The sequence below is a fragment of the Myotis brandtii genome, unplaced genomic scaffold (assembly GCF_000412655.1).
Source record: "Myotis brandtii unplaced genomic scaffold, ASM41265v1 scaffold131, whole genome shotgun sequence".
In the NCBI taxonomy this organism is placed as follows: Eukaryota; Metazoa; Chordata; class Mammalia; order Chiroptera; family Vespertilionidae; genus Myotis; species Myotis brandtii.
The window spans coordinates 3,346,152-3,367,277 of NW_005354632.1; the positions used below are offsets into that span (position 1 = coordinate 3,346,152).

Genomic DNA, 21,126 nt, shown 5'->3' on the forward strand with positions numbered 1-21,126 from the left:
AATTGGGGGGCGCCGAGGGCGAGAGGGCTGGGAAGGGAACGTTTCACGTGCAGACTTTCGGAAAATCGTGAGAGCCGATGTGCCGTAGCCAAGCTCACGGCCACTGTGCCCCGGTGGTAACTTAACCATCTGTGTCTTGAACTCACCGGCTTGAGGAGCTCAGGCTCTTGGGAAGGCCAGGCCCCTCTATCGAGATTCTGTGTGATCATCATTCCGGTCATTTACAAGGTCCCGGCTCCATGCGTGGTCCGGGCTGAGGTTGGGCTCAGCATTGCTCATCTCTCCGGTTCACGCTTCCTATCCAGCAGTCACCTGGGCACGTGCCCTGAATTTGCAGAGGTTTCCATTTCCCACTCTTGCTGTGTGTTCCTTTGGCCACTTTATTTTCCCAGGAAAATATGAGACATGAAAACTACAGTTTGTGAGATTGAAGTATCATTTGGTTGAGTGCAAACCTTTGTCTTCCTAATCTTATGGGCCCACATTCCACCCAAAGACAGATGGACAGAGAGTCAGAGTCCAAGTGACACTGGGCTAACTGAGTCCTTCTGAGGGTCCCTGTCATCTGTCCATCCCGCATCTCCCAGGCCTGAGCAAATTAGGGGAGGGGCGAGGGAGACCTCGCGAGAGCTTCTTGGGATGGAGCACAACTTGCCACCTGGCTGGGTGCATGCGGGCTGTGTCATTAGCCCTTTGACTGGGGCTTTGCCGTTCTTCCCATAAAGGAGGAGAGTCCATGTCCCCACGCTCAGCTTTGCCGTTCGCCCTAGGACAGTGGGAAAGCTCTGATCCTAGGTTTTAAGAGGCATTGCACGTTTCTACTCACCTTTCGGTGCCTCTGCTATCTCCACAAGTCCCGGGAGGAGGAGGAGGAGAAGGGTGCAGAGCTGTGTTCTGACTGTGCAGCCATGTCTGTCCAAGACCAGCTGGCCGCAGGTGGCCCACACACTGTGAGCTCAATAAATGCTCACTGCTGCGCACCGCTTCGTTGTGGGGTGGTCTGTTAGGCAGCGATAGCGAGCGATAAGGCCCATTCAGATCAGGAAAGAGATTCTAACATACAAGTAAGCCAATCCTGGGAGGGGAGACTGGCCTCAGCTTGAGGAATTATCTAAAATTAAGAGAGTTAGGGTGTATTTCCCAGGCTGATGGCCTTCTCAGAATAGAGGGTCGCCAAGGCCCTGCTCTGCCTCTGCCAACTGGGCCACTGGTTAAAGCCTCGGTTTCACATGGAGAAGCCCTGGTTGGATGTTCCCCGTCTCCTTATGGGGCCCTAGTCCCATCTGTCCCATCCTCCCATTATCTCAAAAGGAAGGGAGACCCCTCTATCTGTTAGGGACCCACCCATTCCAGACAATGATCTCAGAACCTCCTTCTCCATCCATGACAGGGTGGGCCTCCAGATTAATACCAGACCCCAGGGTTGGAGACCTGGGAGGTTCCTTGTTCAGGGGCAGCCAGCTGCCCAGGGGCCTGGTCCTTCCACGCCGCCCAGCCCAGCAACAGAGCTGAGGGCTCAGGCCAGCACCCGGGGCCTTGGAGGGGTGCTGGGTCTCCGCCAAAGCCCTCATGGTGTGAGCACAAGTCCCAGCAGCTTGATGTGGACTGTTTGGGGATAAGTCGCTGGATTATTCATTTTTCTGGTCACGAAATGATTCTTACTTTCCTCTAAGCCTGGCTGGCATATAGCCTGCTGTTTATATAAATGGACTCACCCCGACCGGGCTCCCTGCTGCAAATGTGTGATTAAAGGATTAAAAAGGTGATGGAAATAGTAATCATGTCTGTTTTCAGACAGAGCCGTCCCTCAAATGGCTGTGTTCTTACTCATACCTGCAAAACAGGGAACCTCGGGCGCTTTCTAGATGGACCAACAGGCCCCCAGAAACCACATCACCGCTTACCCAGCGCATCAGTTCCAGCCTTGAATGGAGGGTTAGAGCAGGAGCGGGGGGGTGGGCTGTCGAAACAGCATTTAGAGCATCAATCACATCCCAAGTGACCAGTCTGGGCCTGGAGTGGGACATCCCACTGTGGGTGAGCAGCTTAGGGGCAAACCTAGCCGTAGGCTGTGGGAGGGGGGCCACCTAGCAGACAGAGAAGTATCTGGAAATGATGTCATGGAAGCTAGACAGCCATTCTAACATGTGGTTGGCATCAGGGAGGCCAGCAGGTGGCATCTGGTTGTTGAACAGAGGACAGCAGAGGGGACCCAGAAACAGGCCATATGCGATAGTCCGGGCAGGTCCTGGGGTCTCAGGCTGGGCAAGGGCAGGCTGGACCCCCAGCAGCCAGGGGAAGACGTCCTGTGCTCTGGGAGGTGCTGGGGGAGGTGGGCAGCGCCTCGAAGGCCAGTTAAGTTCAGACTCCTGGAGGGCACGGGGACTTCGGATTGCTCCCAACTGAAATGCCTTCGAGTGAATGTGGAATCACAGATGGAAGAGTCAGGTGTCAGGACCGAAGGCTGTGCCAGCCCAGGCTGCACCACTGCCCCGGTGGCACTTGAGCTGAGTAACCTACTTTGGCCCAGCCTCAGTTTCCCCACCTCCAGAAGAGACTAGTACCCCCCAGCTCCCTCCCTCACATCCTTGTTATGAAGAGCACATAAAATAGCATGTAAAACCACCTTGGAAAACTATAACAGTGAACGACAATCAGTATTATTATTTCTGTGACATCTTCTCTCAAAGTGGAACTTCCCAAGGCTGATGTGAGGACGGGAGAGGAGTGGGAGGTCAGAAGATTAGCCATTTTATTTGAGAGATGCAGGCACCAATGCACACCTGGGAGTGTCACCTGCGCCAGGACACAGGGCTGGTTAGTGGCTGAGGCAGAAAGCACCGGCTGGCACACGGTGGGAATTCAGCACGTGGTAGCCTTTATTATTTTTCCAACTACACCATGCTTTCACAAGGCGATCCATTTTGCTGCTTATTAATACTATTGATAAAGGGTTTGGGGTGGGACTTAGTGCTGAAGAAGAGGGAAATCATAAGCAACGTTGCGGAGGACATTGCTAGATGGTCTAATGTCATCTTAACTGCCTCCTCTTCCAGGAAGCCAAAGCTGATCGGGGGCCTTTCCCATATTCTCAACGTGTCTCCTTGTCTCTTGTCCTTATTGCAGATGCGAAACCCAAAGTGCTTCTTCTCTCTCTCCTTCTAGACTGTGGGTTCCCACAGGGCAGCTCAAAGTTGCATCCACAGTATATAATGTTGACTCTGCGAAACTGCAGGTTTTGTTACAGTTCAGGAATCTGTCTGCTCTTTCTTACATGTTCCTGATCTCTTTGAGCCAAGAGTCTTGGGCTGAAATCCTAAAAACCTTAGTTCTCACCCGTTACTTTATTTGCAACCTATACGACTTTAGTCAAGTCACTTACCCTCTTTAAACTCCAGTTTTGTCATCTCTAAAAAAATAGGCCATCGATGGAAGGCAATTTGTCAATGACCGTGAAATTTACAAATGGGCAAAGCCTTCGACCAAACAATTCCTCGAATAGAAATTCATCTTCAGATACAGTCACATGCCTCCTACGGATCCACCTGCCCACAGCAGGTAGATTCATTACAGCATTGCTCGTGAAAAGGTAAAAAGTAGAAAGTTAAAGAGTAGAAAGTTAAAGAGTAGAAAGTTAAAGAGTAGAAAGACTGAAATGGGCTGGTGAAGCAAATGAATTTATTAGAATAGAACACTGTGTCGCCACAAGAAGAATACTGATATCGAATAATCTCCAAAATATATTATTAAGTGAAGAAAGTTCAAGGCGCATAGCTGTGTAAGGCAGGCTTGGCATCTGTGTAAAGGAGGGAGACTAGGCGTGCTGGCTTGAAGGGGCATGAAATGCCTCTGGAGGTGTCTCGGGTCACTGGAGACGGGCTGTGCCAAGGGACGTGCAAATGACTGCGGACAAAGAGGGTCTTCCCACATGTAGACTTTAGGACCTTTTGCATTTTGAACCATGTGAAAATAATCCATTTTAAAAGAATACCAACAGAAAGGAGAGGGAAGAAAGGCCCTGGCCCACTTGCTCATCTGGTTGACCCCCTGCAGGTTGTGAGCCTTGGAGCCCAGGGAGGACCCAGGAATATTGTTCTGGCCGTGAGGAGCGTTTCTTTGTCTCCTTTCCTCCTGGCTGGCTTCTAAGGTTCTATTGTGTTAAAGTTAGAAGAGAACTTCCACCTTAGGGACAGTCCCTAGGAGCTGCTGGCCAGGCGAGCTGTACTCTGCGTAGCTGACTGTCTGGACATGAAAGCCAGCCCTCACCCTGAACCCTCCCCCGAGATGCCGGGAACCCACCTTCAGCCGTTTATCCCTCAGCATTGGCATCGGTGTGCGGGTCCTCTCTGTAAATCTAAATCTAAAGTTTTCTGAAAAGTGGAATGTCGTTGGAAGAATTAGCTTAAGAGTACATTTATTCATTGGTTCAGTGATGATTGAGTGTTTATTCACGCCAGACACTCTGTCAAGTACCTGGACATGCAGGCAAATAAGACAGTCATTGACCTTGATGATAAATATCATATAGACGACAATGAGGATGGCGATGCTATTTAACACTTTCTGAGGGTTTATTGTGTGGCAGGCACTCTTCTAAGCTCTTTGTATGCATTTGCATTGAATTCTTGTAACAAATCTGCGGTAGGTCATGTTGTTATCTCCATTTGTTGGGTGAGGAAACCGGAGCACAGAAATGTTAAGACACTTGTCCAAGATCCCACTGCAGGTAAATGGGCAGTGTGTACATGGTTTATCCAACAGCTGTTTTCTAGGGAGAGACGGTAGCCGGGAGGTGAGGGTCTGCGGCTGCCTCCCTGGAGCGTGCAGAGAGGGTCCAGGACGACACCAGACAGTCCTCAGGCCGATTCCTGCCCTGCTGATGTCGGAAAGGGCTCGTGGCTGCACAAGTTTTAAGGAGGCAAGAGAGAGACTCAAGAGAGCAGTAAATCACATGGACACCAGCCAGGGTGAGCCCAGCAAATAGAGGAGGGCAGCCTGAGGAAAAGGCCTGGGCTGAGTCAGATCCTCAAGGCAGCAAAGAAGCAAGTTTTACTTAAAACCAGCCGGAGGGCTGGCCCAGGCCTCCTGGAGACCGAGGGAAATGAGAGACATCAATCTGTCTTTGGCAGCAACATGGACATTGAGCAAGCGAGCAAGGAAGGATCGGCTACCCAAGGAGTCAGCCAACTTGGGAGGGAGACAGGAACAGCCTGCAAAACCCTGAATCATGCCCCAAAGTTGAGTTCAGCCAAGTCGGATGGAATTGGGAATACAAGGCATTGGGCCTGGCCAGTGTCCCCCGTCTCTTCCTAAGAGGGTCTGAGTTGGATTGGCTTCCAGGCCAGAGACGATGAGTTCGGACCAGTCAAGGGGCCCTTCTCCAGCCGCACCCCCGCCTCCTGCAGATTTGGATGGGGAAGGGGGGCTGGCTGGTCCCTTCCTACAGTGCCCATTGGAGCATGGAATTGAGCCCTGAATAATAGCTTCATTCACTTTCCAAGTTCTCTCTGGCTGAAGTGCCTGCGAGGAAAGCCAGCCGCCCTCCCTCCGCGGGCTCTTCTAGGAACTGGGAGGCAGGAGGAAGGAAGCAGGAAGGGGCTGGGACTAGGGCTAAATGGACTCACCTATCACCAAGTCACCATCAGAACCAGGCCTGTGACACTCATTTGGGGTCTGGGAGTGGAGTCTGGGGGAGGATGGTAGGAGGGAAATGGGCTTTAGTCTATTCTGGAAGAAAATGAAGCCTGCTTTCTTTTTCTTCCCTGATTAGCATTTTTATTGCGTCCCTCCTATTTGCTCTGCCTGGTCATAATTAAATACTGCCCATGGTGTCTCGTCTATCTTGGTAATGTTCTCCTGGGCACCGATGGATTGGAATTTCTTTATGGCCTCGCTCTGTTGGCAGAAAACAAGTCCTGTGCCTCCCTGGCAGGGCGGTCACCCAGGAGGGGGTCCAGCAAGGGGGTCAGGGGCCTCCTCAGTGAGTCGCAGGTCTCTGATCTGAGATCTTGGAAGGAAAACGAAAAGGCACCTGGTCTTCTGTGCTCTGCGCAGCCCCCAGAGAGATGACCCAGGGTATTAGGTGCTGCCTCTGTTCTGCTTGGGAAGGTGAACAAGATGGTCATTGACCTCAATAAGTATCATAGTGGTGAAGATGGTGATGATGGTGAAGATGGTGGTGATGGTGAAGATGGTGATGATGGTGAAGATGGTGATGATGATGAAGATGGTGATGACGGTGATGATGATGCTGATGATGATATTTAACACGTTCTGGGGGTTTATTGTGTGGCAGGCACGCTTCTAAGCTCTTTGTATGCATTGAGTTTGCATTGAATTCTTGTAACAAATCTGCGGTAGGTAGTGTTGTTATCTCCATTTGTTGGATGAGGAAAGGGAAGCACAGAAATGTTAAGTAACTTGTCCAGGATCTCACAGCAGCGGCTGGTGGTGACTCCAGCAGCTTAGAAGGAAGGGATGGGGACGGGGATGCGGCTCTCGAGGACGGACTCTAGACTTTGGGCCAGGACACCAAACAGGACCCCGAGGCTGGTTCTAGTCCCCACACTCCTCTCTGCCTAACTCACCGCCGTCCTCTCCATCTCATGTTCATGGCCAGGGCTGCAGTCCCTCAGGCTCCCTCCTCTGTGTCATCGCATCCTGAGCCCTCCGTGGCCTGCCCCTCCTTTGCCTGCCCCCTGGCTTCCCTCCTCCCCGCCCCATCCCTGGGTCCTCAGTAGCATCTGTTCTGTTTCCAAGGAGCGGCCTTACATTCCCCACCTTCCCCCACCTCTGCTCTGTGACCAGAGCCCGGCTTTTTCCTCTCATCTCCAACTTGGATGAACTTGCACTTGAGCCTTCTCATCTAGACTGTTGATATTCGGTGGTTCTCAAAAAGTGGTCCTCAGACTAGCAGCATCACATTGCATTTCGAATCTTGTTAGAAATACAAATGCCTGGGCCCCACCTTGGACCTAATGTGGTAGAAAGTCCAGGGTGGAGCGTGGTGATCTGTATTTTACAGGATCCCTGAGGCACTCGGGTTTGAGAGCCACGGCTCCCCACCCGTGTTCCAAGCCTCCTTTCAGCAGCGTCTTCCTGAAGCCCCATCACGCATGCGCTTGCTTCTCCCACCAGCCACTCCAGGCCACTCCGCCTTCCAGAAGGATAGACACTGCCTGCCCTGCCTGCCCACTCTCAGGGCGCAGTGCTCGCCTCCTCTCACCCCCGCTCTGCGCCTTCTCCAGGGCAGGGTCTTCTCTCATGAGCTCGGTGGCCACCTCGATGCTTCCCACATGTGAGTTTCTAACAAGCAGCCCTCTCCCCAGGGCTAGAAATATTCCTCCTCCTGCCTGTAGGGCATGTGACCTAGACTCTTCCAGCCGCCTTACCCCACCCATCCCACACAGAGCTCCTGCGAACTGACGTCCATTCCCTGCCCAGACATTACGCACAGAAAGAAGCTTCTCTGGCTTTCCCTCCCTCCTGCCCTTGCTCCTCCCTCCTCCCGCACACACCCCACAACCAGTCCCGTCACCGGGGTTCACAGACGCTGCTGCTCCCCTTCACGGCTGGCTCTGCCTTCATTGCTGGTTCAACAGCCCAGCCCAGCCCCCATCTCCCACTTCCACCCTCCCTTCTAGTTCTGCCAGAGACGTTCTGCTAAAACACGGGTCCAGCCTCAGTAACCCCTCGTGGCCTGCGGGTACAACCCAATGTGGCCTTCCGTCATCTGGCCCGGCCCAGCCTGGCCAGGCCTGCTGGCTCCCGCGCTCCCCTGGCTCAGCCCACACTCCCACCTGCTGCTCATTTCCACTGCTCTGTGGTCCTGCTCACGCTCTTGTCTTTGCACCGAGTAACTTTCTGCCTCCAGAACTTCTCACCCTTGAAAATGCTACTCAGCCCACCCGCCCATGTGCACTCTTCCTGGGCACCCCGCCCTCTTCTCCTAGCTCTGGGCTCCCAGGGTGCATCGCTCCTGCCCCCAGTGCTTTGCACCCTGGGCTCTGCTCAGTTGTCATCCTTTCAGATCGTGAGCTCAATGTCTTCACAGCCCAGAGCCCAGTGCCTGGCACACAGTTGAAGCTCCATCAACATTCTCCTTGTCTGCTTCAGCCAGCAGTTCCCTCACAGGCTGACACCTGCACACACACAGCCGCCCGCAATCTACTGTCGCCCCTCTGCCCCACCCTTCTCATCCAGGCACAGCGTTGGGAGGGCTCCTCACACCTACTCACCCTCAGGCAGCTCTGACATCGCATCAGAAACCCTCCTGCATTAAAACGGGTAGAGGGAACGCCTAAGGTTTGCCCCTCAAGTCCCACCCAGCGACGGTCCGTTCTGCTTCCAGCTCAGTCCGCTGAACCTCCCTCCAACAGAGAAAGGAGGAATGGGAGTTTCCCACAATTCCTAGTCTCCCTGTCAGCGCCTGACCCTGGCTGGCCATTCCCCTGAAATCCCGCCTTTTGGCCACTTGGAAACGTGCTATTAGGGGCTTTTTTGGGGGCCCTGGATCCTGAGCTGCCCCCAGAGAGACTACCTCACAATCAGCAGTGCCCAGAACACAGTCAGCTGTGGTGTTTGTTGAATGAGAAACGAAATGCTGAGGAAGGAAAGAGGCTCTCAGAGTGCCTACCCCACAACCCACCCACCCAGCCCACCCAGCCCTGTGTCACCAGTCCTGGCCTGACAGTTCCACGCTCTGCAGGAGGGCAAGGTGGCAGAGAGGAAGATGGAGAGAGATGGGAGGGAGCACTTCTCCATGGTCCTCCTTTGCTGGCCCCTGAGGAGGACATCTGAATGAGGAGAAACACACAGGACCCCAGGCCACCAAGCCTCCTCCTTCCTGCCCTCAGCCCTGGGCTCCTGCCCTCCCAGGCTGCGGGCAGAAAGGGAGACAGACTCACTTGGAGACAACTTTAAGTGAATTCAATTACCATAGCAACCAAAACCACCAGAATGGGGATTAGGCTCCAGACAGCAGCGAGCCAGGCATCCAAGAGAGGCAGCAATCCACAGGCCGTGGCTGGGGGAATGGTGACCGGGACTGGGGGGCTGGGAGGACACCACCCTCAGCTACCCAGCAGCCCCATTCACCTGCACTTCCGGGGGCTCCTCAGAGCTCTCACCTGCCAAGGAGCAGACGCCCATCCCTGCCGGGAGCTGGAGAGGCCTGGAAGGGGTGTGGGGCTTTGAGCTACGAGCAGGCCTGGCCTCCCGTCTCCTCCCCGCTTGTGTCCTCTGTGGCTGGCAGGGTGCGTCAGCCTCGGCCCCTCCCCGCAGAGCAATACCTAAGAGTAGGGGCTCTGGACTCAGGCTGGTTTCAAGGCCCAGCTCTGCTAACCATCCTGAGCCAATGGCTGGATTTCTCTGTGCCTTGGGCTTTTCAACTGACACATGGAGACAGTATCTGTTTCACAGAAGTGCCGTAAGGACTGAAAAATAGGGATGCGTGTAAGGCCTCAGCGCAGTGCGTGGCACATAACGCCAGGGCTTGTTGTCATGGTGTCACTGGTGGTGTCATTAATTCGTGGTGATGACAACGATGACGAGATGACAACAGTGGCTCCAGTCCCACCTGGCCCTCGTCTTTTCCCTGCTGTGAGCACCACCTTTGCCAGATGGAGGCGCCCAGCCTGAGGGAGGCAGGAAAGGTGCCCAGGAGGCTGACTAGCTGGTCACAATGGTCAGTCCCCTCCTGCCCCAGAAGCCAGTCAGAAACCCAGAGGGACTGCGCAGACCACCTGGCAAATGACCAACGCCCTGCTCTCTGGGGCCTTCACCTGAGCCAGCCAGCTGTGCTCAGCCAGCTGTGCTCAGCCTGGGGAATCTCAGTTAAGGGCAGAACCCCAAATGGTCTCCTTCATCTATTCATTTTGCCCCAAAATGATCTTCAGCCCAAAAGAGCGGTTGCTTTCCCCAAAGGTGGAGCCCTCATCTGTAAAATGGGGATAAAATTAAGGCGGACTGCAGAGAAATAATAGACCTGAGGACGGACGCAGAACTGAGGACGGACGCAGGCACTGCTTTTACGGCTCTTTCTCTCGTGTGTGGGCTTATTTCCCATGCGACACAGGAGCATCCGGAGGGCAGAGATGGTCCTCCTTCACGATGCGAAGGCCTTGGGACAGGGCTGGGGAAGGTGTGCCCGGCCCCCCTCCAGGGACGTGCTCATTCATCCCACAAGCATTTCTGAGCACCAGCGATGGTCAGACCTTGTGCGGCTGCCACAGAAGCCAAGACAGATGAGACTCAGGAGCTCAGGCTGGTGATGAAGGAAGACCTCGGAGGAAGTCACCAGGAGGGGGAGGCGCAGTGAGGACGCCTGGGGCAGTGGGCTGGGCGTCAGAGAGGACTGGCATCTGGGCTGGGCTGGAAGGAGGGGGACATCTGCCCAGTGGAGGAGGAGGACCGACTGCAGGCAGAGAACAGCCGGCACAAAGAGGGAGTGTGAAAGGGCTGGTGCGCTGGGGGAGGTGGGAAGTTGAGGGATGATAAAGCGTGTGTGTGTGTGTGTGTGTGTGTGTGTGTGTGTGTGCACACACACATGCTTGGTAGGGGGCGATAAGGGGGTGGAGAGGAGATGGCAGGGGATGAGACCAGGAGTTTCCTCTCCTCTTATCTCGCAGGCGATCAGCAGTTCTATCCGCCTCTATACTGTTCAGCCTTATTTTGGAAACTTACTCCCCTCCAACCACAGGAAGTGTTGAGTCTGTCTTAGGATGCCCTGTCTATGTCCTAGGGTCAGCATTGCTTGAAGGTCTCAGATGTCCCCACAGACAGCTTCCTCCAGCCCAGCATACACAGCTCTGTCTGGAAAGGGGCCTGAGAGGGAACTGTGCCCACCCCTCTCTCCAGGAAGGCTGCACTTGCACCCCAGCCGCTCTGCTTGCCTTCCCCCAGTCGGGCATGGTCACCTGGCTGGGCAGCACAGCCTGACCTGAAACCCTCCGGGCTGCTCCATCCAACCAGTCAGAGTCCTGATCACGTTTGTCTCCAGCATATTCCTCTCACGCCCCTCTCTCTATGCCCAGCTCCACGGCCCTAGCTGAGCCCCTCATCCTCTCTTTCCTGCTAATTGGTCCCCCTGCTTCCCATCTGGTCCTCCTCAAATCCATCCTCCACACTGCTGGCTGGAGAGGTTTCCAAGCACCGATCTAACTGCATCTGACTGCATCTGCGTGTGTCTGGGCCCTCGGGCGGCCCCTGCGGCCTGCAGGCTGGAGCCCAGCTCCGCAGCATGTTTCCCAGCCCTTAGCGTGCCTGCCTCTGGCCTCGAACTCTGGGCACCCCCTGAGCTCACTACACCCTGCTGTCTTGGCTGTCTGGTGTCCACTTCACCCCCTCGGTCATTTGGCTGCTTCCTTGTCCTCTTTCCACACTCAGCTTAGATGTCATCTCCTCCAGCACATCTTCCCTGGCCCCTCGGGCTGGCCCAGGTACCTCCTGCCTATGATCCCCTGGCCGTCAGCCACACCCCATCACACACGCTAGCTTTGTCACTGCCCCAGCTGTGGGACACTCGCCTCCAACTCTTCATCTGAGAAATGATAATACATCTACCTGAGATCATTTTGAGAATTTGCAAATCTAGCTTCTCACCCCTCAGGCTTCAGTGACTTACAATGAGGTTTAGTAGCCTGACACCAGTGCAGGGGTCTGAGGAGGCAGGGCCCGTGCCCGCCTTGCTCACCACCAGATGTCCAGCACAGAAACTCGTGCGTGCTCAGTACGTGTGTGTTAAATTCATGGGCGGTGTGTTGAGCTAATGCTATTGGATGAAGACCTGTTCATTCAATTTAAGTGTTTATTAAGTGCCAGACTCTGCCCCAGGGTTCCCCTGCTAATATTTAGGTGGGATGGGGTGTTGCAGATAAGAAAAAGCATACTCACATCTCCTGGGCAAAACGGCACCTTAAGTTGGGACTTCAACTCCATAGCATGTGAATAGGGAGAAGTGGGAAGCAAAAGAAATCTTCCTGGGAAGACAGTCTGTAAGTTGCTCCCCCTCACGCTTCCCTCGCCACCGTCCCACCCCTCCGAGCAGCACTGGGCTTGGCTGAGAAGGCTGTGTGTTTCCTTTTTTGTCCATTTCAGGAATCTGTAGCAAAGAGCCAGCCTCTAACAGTGAACCTGTATTTGCAAAATAACTCAGGCATTAGTTAAAATGTCACGCGCTTACCACTTTGGGGGCTCCCGTCTGTCTGGGTGGGAAGAGCGCCCATGGAGCCTCAGAGAGGACGAGACATCTTCTAACTTCTTTAAGCATGTGGTTGTTTGGGGATTGTGTTTTTCACACGGAGCCTGGCTGTCTCCATTTTTTATGACGCTGGGCATGATTTAACACATACACTGAAAAAAATGGAAGAACAACTTCTTAAATTCGCAGTGAATGTATTGTTCAATAGATTTGATTTACTAGGTAGGAGCCCTGGAAGAGCCGCCGTGGCGATTTATCGTGATGTTGTCTCAGGAGTTGGCGTCCACCCCCTCTGCCTGCCCTGACCCCGTAACAACCACCCATGGAGGGAAGGCCCATGGTGCGTGGGGGCACCGGCTGGGGTTGTAGCTGCCACACCCTAGCCTGAGAGCAGGATGACGAGACCGTGGCAGGTAGGAAGGGGGGAGAGGGCTTGTTTCGTGGATTTAGTGGCATTTGTTCTGAGCAGGTGGTTGGGATCAAGGAGCAGAGGTCTCTGGGCATCGAGGCTTGTGGTTTACAGGGACCACTTGTCTCCCTGGTGACTGCAGAGGAGTTAAATGGATGGGAAGCATATGTGCACACGTATGTGCATGTGCATGTGGGTGCGTGCATGTGTGTATGCGTATGTGGGTGCACACGTGTGCGTGTGTACATGTGTGTGTATGTGTGCATGTTTTGAGGGGAGAGAGAAACCTAGACTCATAGTTTTGACTGTGTGCACACGTGTGTGCATGTGGGTGTGTGCATGTGTATATGCGTATGTGGGTGCACATGTGTGCGTGTGTACATGTGTGTGTATGTGTGCGTATTTTGAGGGGAGAGAGAAACCTAGACTCATAGTTTTGAGGGATTAAGAAGGATTAGTCTCTTCAGAAAAACCTCCTCAAGATGGCTTTGCTTTGATTCCTAAAGCAACTGCAAGCATCTCCTCCTGCTCCCTGGGGAAGCCTGGGAAGTGTGGAAAGTTCTGTAGCGGGTGGGGCAGGTGGCCAAGGGCTGTGAGGAGGAGACTGTCCCACGCTGCTGCGGGGCGGGGAAGGCCTCCAGGGAGATGTGCTTCCAAGCTTAGCCTAAGGCTTGGCTAAGCAGAGGTGAGGGCCAGGAGTTCCTGCAGAAGGAACAGCCTGAGCAAACACTTGGGGATAAAAGAACAGCCGGCAGTTTTCAGATCGGCAGCACTTTCCATGTGGCCAGAGCACAAGGTGCCAGGGGCCCAGGAGGGAAAAGTGGGAGGCAGCAGAAGTAAACAAGCGTTCAAAACAGGAGATGTGTCAAGGGATGTCTGCTTAATTTGGAGGGGATTTATAGGAGGATTTCAGCCAAGGGGCGACATGGTGGGGTTTGTGTTTTGCAAAGATGGACTGAAGTACTGGCCTCCTTGGCTGGGCTTCATTTCTGGAAAATCCCCTGGGCACCCCTAGCCCAGGCCAGGAAGCACGGCCCCAGGACCCCTACCAGTGTCTTGGTTTCCGATGCTCAGCACCTGCAGACGCGGCCCAGTGAGGCAGGCGGGGCTCATTCTGTGTGGGGAGGTCATGGCAGAGCCTACTGCCAGTGAGGACAGGGGGACCTCAAGATTACAGCTGGGGTATTACCTGGAGGAGGAGGAGTATGGACCCAAGGTCTGGGTAAGGGGACAGGCCTGTGAGGCCGGAGGCATCCTGATTGCTAGCACCACCCCAGCTTTTCGGGAGAGGTGCATTGTGAATGCCAGGTCTACCGAAGACAGCAGAAATTTCTATGATGATGGACATGTTCTCCATCTGTACTGTCCACTGTGATAGTCATTAGCCACAGGTGGCTATTGAGCACTTGAATGTGACCAGTGCAATTAAGAAACATATTTTAAAATTTTAATTACTATAATTTTAATTTGGATTAAAATAGCCTTACATGGCTAGTGGCTACTGTATGAGACACACAAATTGAAAATGTGAGATCCTTGCAGTCAGTTCTATCAAATGCTGAACAGGTAGGGGACTCTTATAATCGGTTTTCATGTCTTGTGCCTGAAGGCAGTGTGGTGCAGGGCAAGACTTTGAACGTTGGCGTAGTCAAACTTACGGTTTAAATCCCATCTGTGCCACTGTATTGGTCAGGGTAGGATTACTGCATTAACACACATCATGCAATTTTCAGTGGCTTCGCATAATAAATGAGAACAAAATAAAAGTTTACCTTTTTACTCATTTCACAGACCAATAAAGGTTAGGAGGGGTCACTGCTCTACACAGTCACCCAAGGAACCAGGCTTCTTCCTTCTTGTCCTTGAAATTCTCTCCATTCAGCCAGTGGATGGAGAAAGAGCATGCAGGATTGCCCTGGATGTTTTTAGGGAACTGGCTTATATTACCTTGACCAGAATTTAGTCACATGGCCAAACCTAGCTGCAAGGGATCCTGGGAAATGTGCTCTTGCTATGCTCATGAAAAAGAGGAATTAAGTTTGGTTAGCATCTAGTCAGCCTCTGCCGTGGGGACCTACTAGCTGTGTGATCTTAGGCCTTAAATTTCTTATTTGTCAGATGGGAGGAAAATAAGAATTGGTGAAGGTTAAATGTGAAAAATTCTGAGTCCCGTTGAGATTCATGAATATGGTTCTTGCCTCTCTGTTTGGGTCTCATTTCAATTACTGGGCAGCAGCCCTACTAACTTCAAAAAACTTGCACATGTAGGCACCACTGCATGGCATTTTATGCTTGCCCCTTTCTCCCCAAGGAGCAGGACTGACTTGGGGCAGATTTCAGCAAACCCTTGAACTTGACTAACCCAGGACTACCTCTGGGAAGATAGAAAGGAACTTTTCCCTGGAGAGATGGGTTTTGTTGGCCTTAAGGAGGGTACAATTACTGAAATATTTATAGATGAAATTATATGACATCTGAAATTTGCTTCAAAATTATTGGGGGGGGGTGCTGGTGAGTAGGGGTACAGATAAAACATGGTTGGCCTGAGTTGGTAATTATCAAAGCTAAGGATGGGCTCATGGGGGTGTATCACACCGTTCTCTCTTCTTTTGTATGTCTGAAATTTTCTATAATGAAGAATTTTTAAAGGGCCATGAGGATCCTTTTTAACGAGGCTTTGCAGAGAAATCCAGAAACCTCTTATGACCTTGCAGTATGGGGACAGAAGATGGACAGTCTTTGTTTACTTGTTGACTCACCAAAGCAATTAGAAATTTTGCGGCTGGGTGTCCCTCAAACCCATTGAGGCAGAAACACCCAACCCCAGCCTTGAGCTCTGAAGCGAAAATCCACTTGAATATAAGCATCATAGGTGTGCAGAGCTGGGAGGGGCCTTGGCACTCATGAGCTGTGTGTCTGTTTACCAAGAGGACGGTGGTACCAAAAAATGGTGCACAAATCCCCTTATTACAGTGCTTTTGCAAAGGTTGGAGACTTGATTTTCTAGCTGCAGAATTCAGAAACAGCCCATGTTGGTGTTTATGGGTGCATTAATGGGGCCGGTTTTCTGAGTGGACAGTGACTGTGGAGTTGGGAAGAGCCTCCATTACTCTGATGGGTACCTAAAACCCTACTCTGTTTTATTGCTGTGGCTTAAGGCTGTGGTCTGTTAAAAGGTGAATACTGTATCTCTGGACAGGATAGTCACTTACACTTTAGTTTAAATGATTTTAACAGTTCTTGCTGAGGAGGAGGGACTGGGGAGAGATAGGCACTTGAAGCTTAAGGCTGCAGAAGTGGGGTGCCACGGGATGGAGAGAGGAGCTAATAGAAAAATGTATTGGCTTGGGGAGTCATGTTTTGAAGGCTTAATAATTTCATGATTTTATTTGTACTTACTAACAGGAAATGCCTGAAACACATTATACTGCCCATTAGATAAAGGCAGACCACTGCTAAAAAAAAAATGTATATACAGACAAACTTCTCTGATTTTACACATTTCTGAGGTCTCAGTATGAGCAATAACCACATGGAAACACTTGAGTGACCTTCCTAAACTTCCTCACAAACAAGCACTGTAGAGAGCTGTGCCCAAGACTTAAAAGAGCTAGTTTTGAACACATGTAAACTCATTTACAATATTATAGCAGCAATATTTTTTAAAATATGTTTTTATTGATTTCAGAGAGGAAGGGAGAGGGAGAGAGAGATAGAAACATCAATGTTGAGAGAGAACCCTTGATCAGCTGCCTCCTGCACGCCCCCAACTGGGGATCGAGCCCGCAACCCAGGCCTATGTCCTTGATCCGGAATCGAACCTGGGACCCTTGAGTCTACAGGCCAATGCTCTATCCACTGAGCCAAACCAGCTAGGGCACAGCCAATATAATTTTATTTATAATTGCATATGAGACGTCCTATATACTTTCTCTAAGTCAATCCTCACAAACCCTATGAGTCAGTGCCATCGTTAAAACCCATTTCACAGGAAGTTGAAGATCAGAGAAGTAAAGAGGCTCACCCAAGGTCACATGACTTGTAAATCAAAGTTAAGATTTGAAGCCAGGTCTATCCCAAGCCCATGTTCTGGCCACTAAGCCTCCACTGTCCCAGGTTAGTCATGTGGGTTTGACACAATTTAAAACTTCCGGTCCAGTAAGCTTTAGTTTGAGCATCTCCTTGAGCCAAGCCGGGGTTCTGGCTAATGGGCTTTGACAGGCACAGTCACAGCTGCAGGCGATCCAGGTGCATTGCCCACTGACCACATCCTGGCTGTTTCCAAGAAGGTGAGATTCTGGGGATGTGATTGACATTCTGCCAGAAAGGAAAGGAAAGAGTTCCCTGAAAACTAATCTAGTTCAAGAGCAGAACACTGGCTAGGTCTCTGCAAGCAGCATCAACTGAGGCTCATATTGTAGAGCTGAAAAAGGCTGAAGGAGGCAGGTGTCTTTGGGGCTCTTTACATCCAGGATTAGCCCCAAATCGGACACCCTCATCCTTTCTCTCTGTCCTCATGCCAGCCCTTAAGATCAATCATCTAGGACCTGGAGGTTGACCAGTTGACAAATGTATTGCGCGTTCTCAATTACACACAGTCAGGGGAACTATGTGAATGAAAGCTGAAATAACTCCTAACGCAAGTTTATTGCGTGTCCGTGATGTGCCACGCACTGAGCTAGCACTTTCAGAGATGGCTAAGCAATGGCCTTGCCTTACCCAGCGTAAAGCCAGAGAGCGAGACCACAACGCAAACAACTAAGGTAATAACTATGTTTGAGGTATGAGGAGGGACTGTGGAAGCCCAAGTGGGGAATGGGGGTGGACTTTACCAATACGTCTCATGTGACCTCTGGGCTGGGTATTAAAGGTTTCTGGCCGAGTGGAAGTTCACTAGGAAGACAGAAGCAAATAGGAAGCAGTGGAGGGTATTTCTGGAAGATGGTACAGCATGTACGAAGGCACGAAGGTGTGATGCATGTGCTCTGGTCAGGTAACAGAGAAAAGGTCTATGTGCTGGGAAGAAAGGTGTGTGCATGGGTGGAAGAAGGTTAAGGCCAGAAAGGAAGCGAGGGAGACGACATGATTGGAACAGGGTATTTTAGAGTGAACAATCTACATTGCAGAAGGTTGCAGGAGGGTGGCGAGATGAAACCAAGAGGTGGCTGTGTGCAAAGGTGGAGGTGCACCTGGATAGTTAGGGAGAGCTCAGGAAGGGATTGTCAGCATGAGAATGAACTTGAAACTAGTGGATTCCATCAGCTCTCCCGGGAAAAGGACAGATGAAGAAACGGAGGACAAGGACAGCCCTGGGAAGCATCAGTGCACAAGGCAGGAGCCACCAGAGGAGAGCAAAGTGCCTGCGGCCTCTAGCCACCCTCCTGCAGATGGTCACTGGCAAAGCCTGAACAAATGGTGGGGGTGTTTCTCTTCCTCCCAGTGCCTGTGTCCCCTTCTCAGTCTCGCTTTCCTTCCTCCCCTCCCTCCTCTTCCTTCCCCTCGCCTCTCCCTCCGAGGGACGTCTCGATGAGCAGAAAGCCCCCACTGGGACTCTGCTTCCCCAGGACCTGCCTGGGTTGGAGCATGTGTCCGGATGGCAAAGGTTTCCTGCAAAGACTGACTTTCGGAAGCTCCCCGGGGGCCACCGATCTTGACCACCACTCATTTGCTATAACTGGTCCAAGCATTTTGACTAATGCAGTGACCACCTAGACCTCCCAGATGGGGTGAAAGTGGCAAGAAGTGAGGGCTCCCGCACTTCCGCAGCAAGGACCAGGTGCATCTGATGGTTGTGAGAGTCCAGCCATCAGGGGCACCAATATTGGACAGTACCTCCTGGCCTGGCCAAGCTGGACAATCTGGGCCATACCCAGCAGGCAACCCCTGATCTTCTGAGACCAGGGCAAAGCTTTTCAGTGTTGCCAACCCAGCCACCCGCCTCACCTTGGGAAACAAGAGAAAGCCAAGGCACCCCTCAGCTTTGGGATTCCTCAGGAAGACCTCACCTTGAAGAAAACTCAGAGGGTCCAGCACCAGCCTGGACACACTGGGCCCCACCCTGTCCAACCTCCTTAGGCCAAACACAGGAGAGCCCCGCAGAGCCAGGTCAAGAGCGTTCTCTTAGGGCAGACCTTCTCTGTGACATCTGACCCTCATCTGACTGAGGGGCCATTCTGTTCTCAGAAGAGAAAATACCAATAGCCCAGGGGAGAGGCAAGAGGGAGGGTTCAGAGCTTCAGGCTGGGTGTACGGCCGGGGATGCCTCCCCATGCAGCCTCCCCTTTCAGGTTTCCCAGCCATAAAGTGGTGGTAATATCTCCGGTGCAGGGTTATTGGAGACCCAGCAAGGAGTTCAGAATGTGGTGGCTCCTCCACTCACAAGAGCAATGCCAAGACCAGTACAATCCAGGCATTCACACTGTCGCTCTGGATTCCTTGGAGAGCCTTCCGACGCGTGGGCATTTAGAGCCCCCTCCTGCTAGTGGCTTCCTGGATCCCTAGCTGTGTGACCTTGGAAAAGCCCCTTAACCTCTCTGTACCTTCATTAGATGCTCAGGGACTGAGTAAATGTTCATGTAGTCAGGTGTGGGCAGAGGGATGGGAGGCAATGGCAGGGTCCACTGGAGAGGGCACCAAGGCCCAGGGGAGGCTGGGGGAGACTGGGAGACCACCCTACTGAGTCCCTCATGGATCTCCACTCCCCTTGCTCTCCGTGGTGAGGTAAATAAAGGAAGGCGGTCCATATGGTAAATTGGCCCCTAGGAAAGGCCCCAGGGGCTTCTGACAGGGCCCAGCCTCTTCCGTATCCCCATCCCTGTGGCTCTCTCTCTATTCCTTCATCAGGAGTCTCTCTCTCTCTCTTCTGGAGCTTAGAGAATCAACTATCTCCACAAGGTGAACTTGACCCATTGTGGGCTGTGGCATTTTTATAGTCATATGCCTGGGCATGTGTGTCTGCTTATGTCTGTGTGTACAATCCAGCAGTCTGCGTCTGCCCCAGGCGATTTCTTCATACTTCCTGCTCCCACCTCTCCTGCCTTGAACAACAATGACAACCAACAATTATATCACACTTCCCATGCCCCAGGCACTGTTCTAAGTGCTTTATCTGTGATAGTACAATCCCATATGGTAGACCAGTGATGGCGAACCTTTTGAGCTCAGCGTGTCAGCATTTTGAAAAACCCTAACTTAACTCTGGTGCCATGTCACATATGGAAATTTTTTGATACTTGCAACCATAGTAAAACAAAGATTTATATTTTTGATATTTATTTTATATATTTAAATGCCATTTAACAAAGAAAAATCAACCAAAAAAATGAGTTCGCGTGTCACCTCTGACACCCATGTCATAGGTTCGCCATCACTCTGGTAGACAGTACTATGTATTGCCATTTTATAGCAGATGAGGAAATCAAGGCACAGAGAAGTTAAGTAGCTTCCTCAAGATCACACAGCTAGTAAATAGCAGAGGCAGGTTCACATGCAGGCAGTCGGACCTCAAAGTCTGTGCTTTTTACCTCCAAGGTACACAGCACCCTGAATGTAGAAGGCCTGCAGCCCTCAGAGGTGGGGTCCCACCCTCCCAACTCCCACCCCATCACGGGGCAGGTTGCTGAAGTAGGACAGCCACAAGCAGTGAGGGTGGGGGCCACCCTTCTAGACACACTGAGGCACAGCTTCAAAGAGCCAGCCTGAGCAGAACAGCCCAGGAAATAGCCACACAGGCATGTCAGCGAAGAGGCTGCAGACTTGGAGCTGGGTTGCCTCACAGTCCACACGGTGACAAGCTCTGCAAATAGCAGCCAGAACCACGGGACTAAAGAAGAATCTCATGTGTGCACAGTTTGGAAAGGACATAGAGAGACAACAGTTGTCCATAGGAGCACCGTCTTTAAATAGAAAAGAGCCTGAAATACACCCTGAGCGCTCCCCCCACCACCCCCCCCCACACACACACACACATACACTCCACCCAGGGCCAGCTAAGTGACTGAACAAATGCCTTAGCTGTGCCGGTGGCGAGGGGAGGAAACCTAGTGCCCTGGCAGCTCCTGACTTTCTGTTCCTATTTAAACTGTCTGAATTGGGAGCATCGACAAGCTCCCAAATTAGCTTTTTAAATAGAAGCTGAGAGTTAAAGGAAAAGCGGCCGTGTCATGGGGGAAAAGCAAGTGAAAATCCCGGCCAGGCCAGGCCAGAGGCAGAGAGGGGGGAGGGCGAGGCCCCTGGAAGGAAGCAGGGGAGGCAGGAGCCAGGGAGGGAGGAGGGCCCATCTCCTGGGCAAGGCCTCCCGCTGTCCCAGTCAAGGGCCTCCCTTCTGCCCCTCACTTGCTCTCTCTCATTTTCCAGGTCACCTGGTTGTGAGAAGGGCCGTAAATAAAACCCAAGCTGGCCTAGAGTAGGAATTCAAATCTTTCATATTTTCCTGTAGATTTTTCTCAACAGAAAGGAGAATATAATCTACAGATAGTTCACTTAAACGATGAGATGTGAGCCTGGGAGGAACGGGGCC

At 52.1% G+C, this 21,126-nt stretch overlaps 1 protein-coding gene and 1 long non-coding RNA gene across 3 annotated transcripts in view; one reads left to right on the forward strand and one right to left on the reverse strand.

Moving 5' to 3' along the window:
* Nucleotides 1-21,126, forward strand: part of KCND3 (potassium channel, voltage gated Shal related subfamily D, member 3) — a 197,134-nt gene that overhangs the window by 16,744 nt on the left and 159,264 nt on the right. The gene's annotated exons all lie outside the window — the stretch shown is intronic.
* LOC106725029 overlaps nt 8,688-21,126 on the reverse strand; it is a 14,240-nt gene continuing 1,801 nt past the window's right edge. For both annotated transcript variants that reach the window (XR_001360872.1, XR_001360873.1), the window contains exons 2-3: nt 12,182-12,351; nt 8,688-12,100 (exon numbers count right to left, since the gene is read on the reverse strand). This is a non-coding gene — a long non-coding RNA (uncharacterized LOC106725029). The remainder of the gene's footprint in view (nt 12,101-12,181; nt 12,352-21,126) is intronic.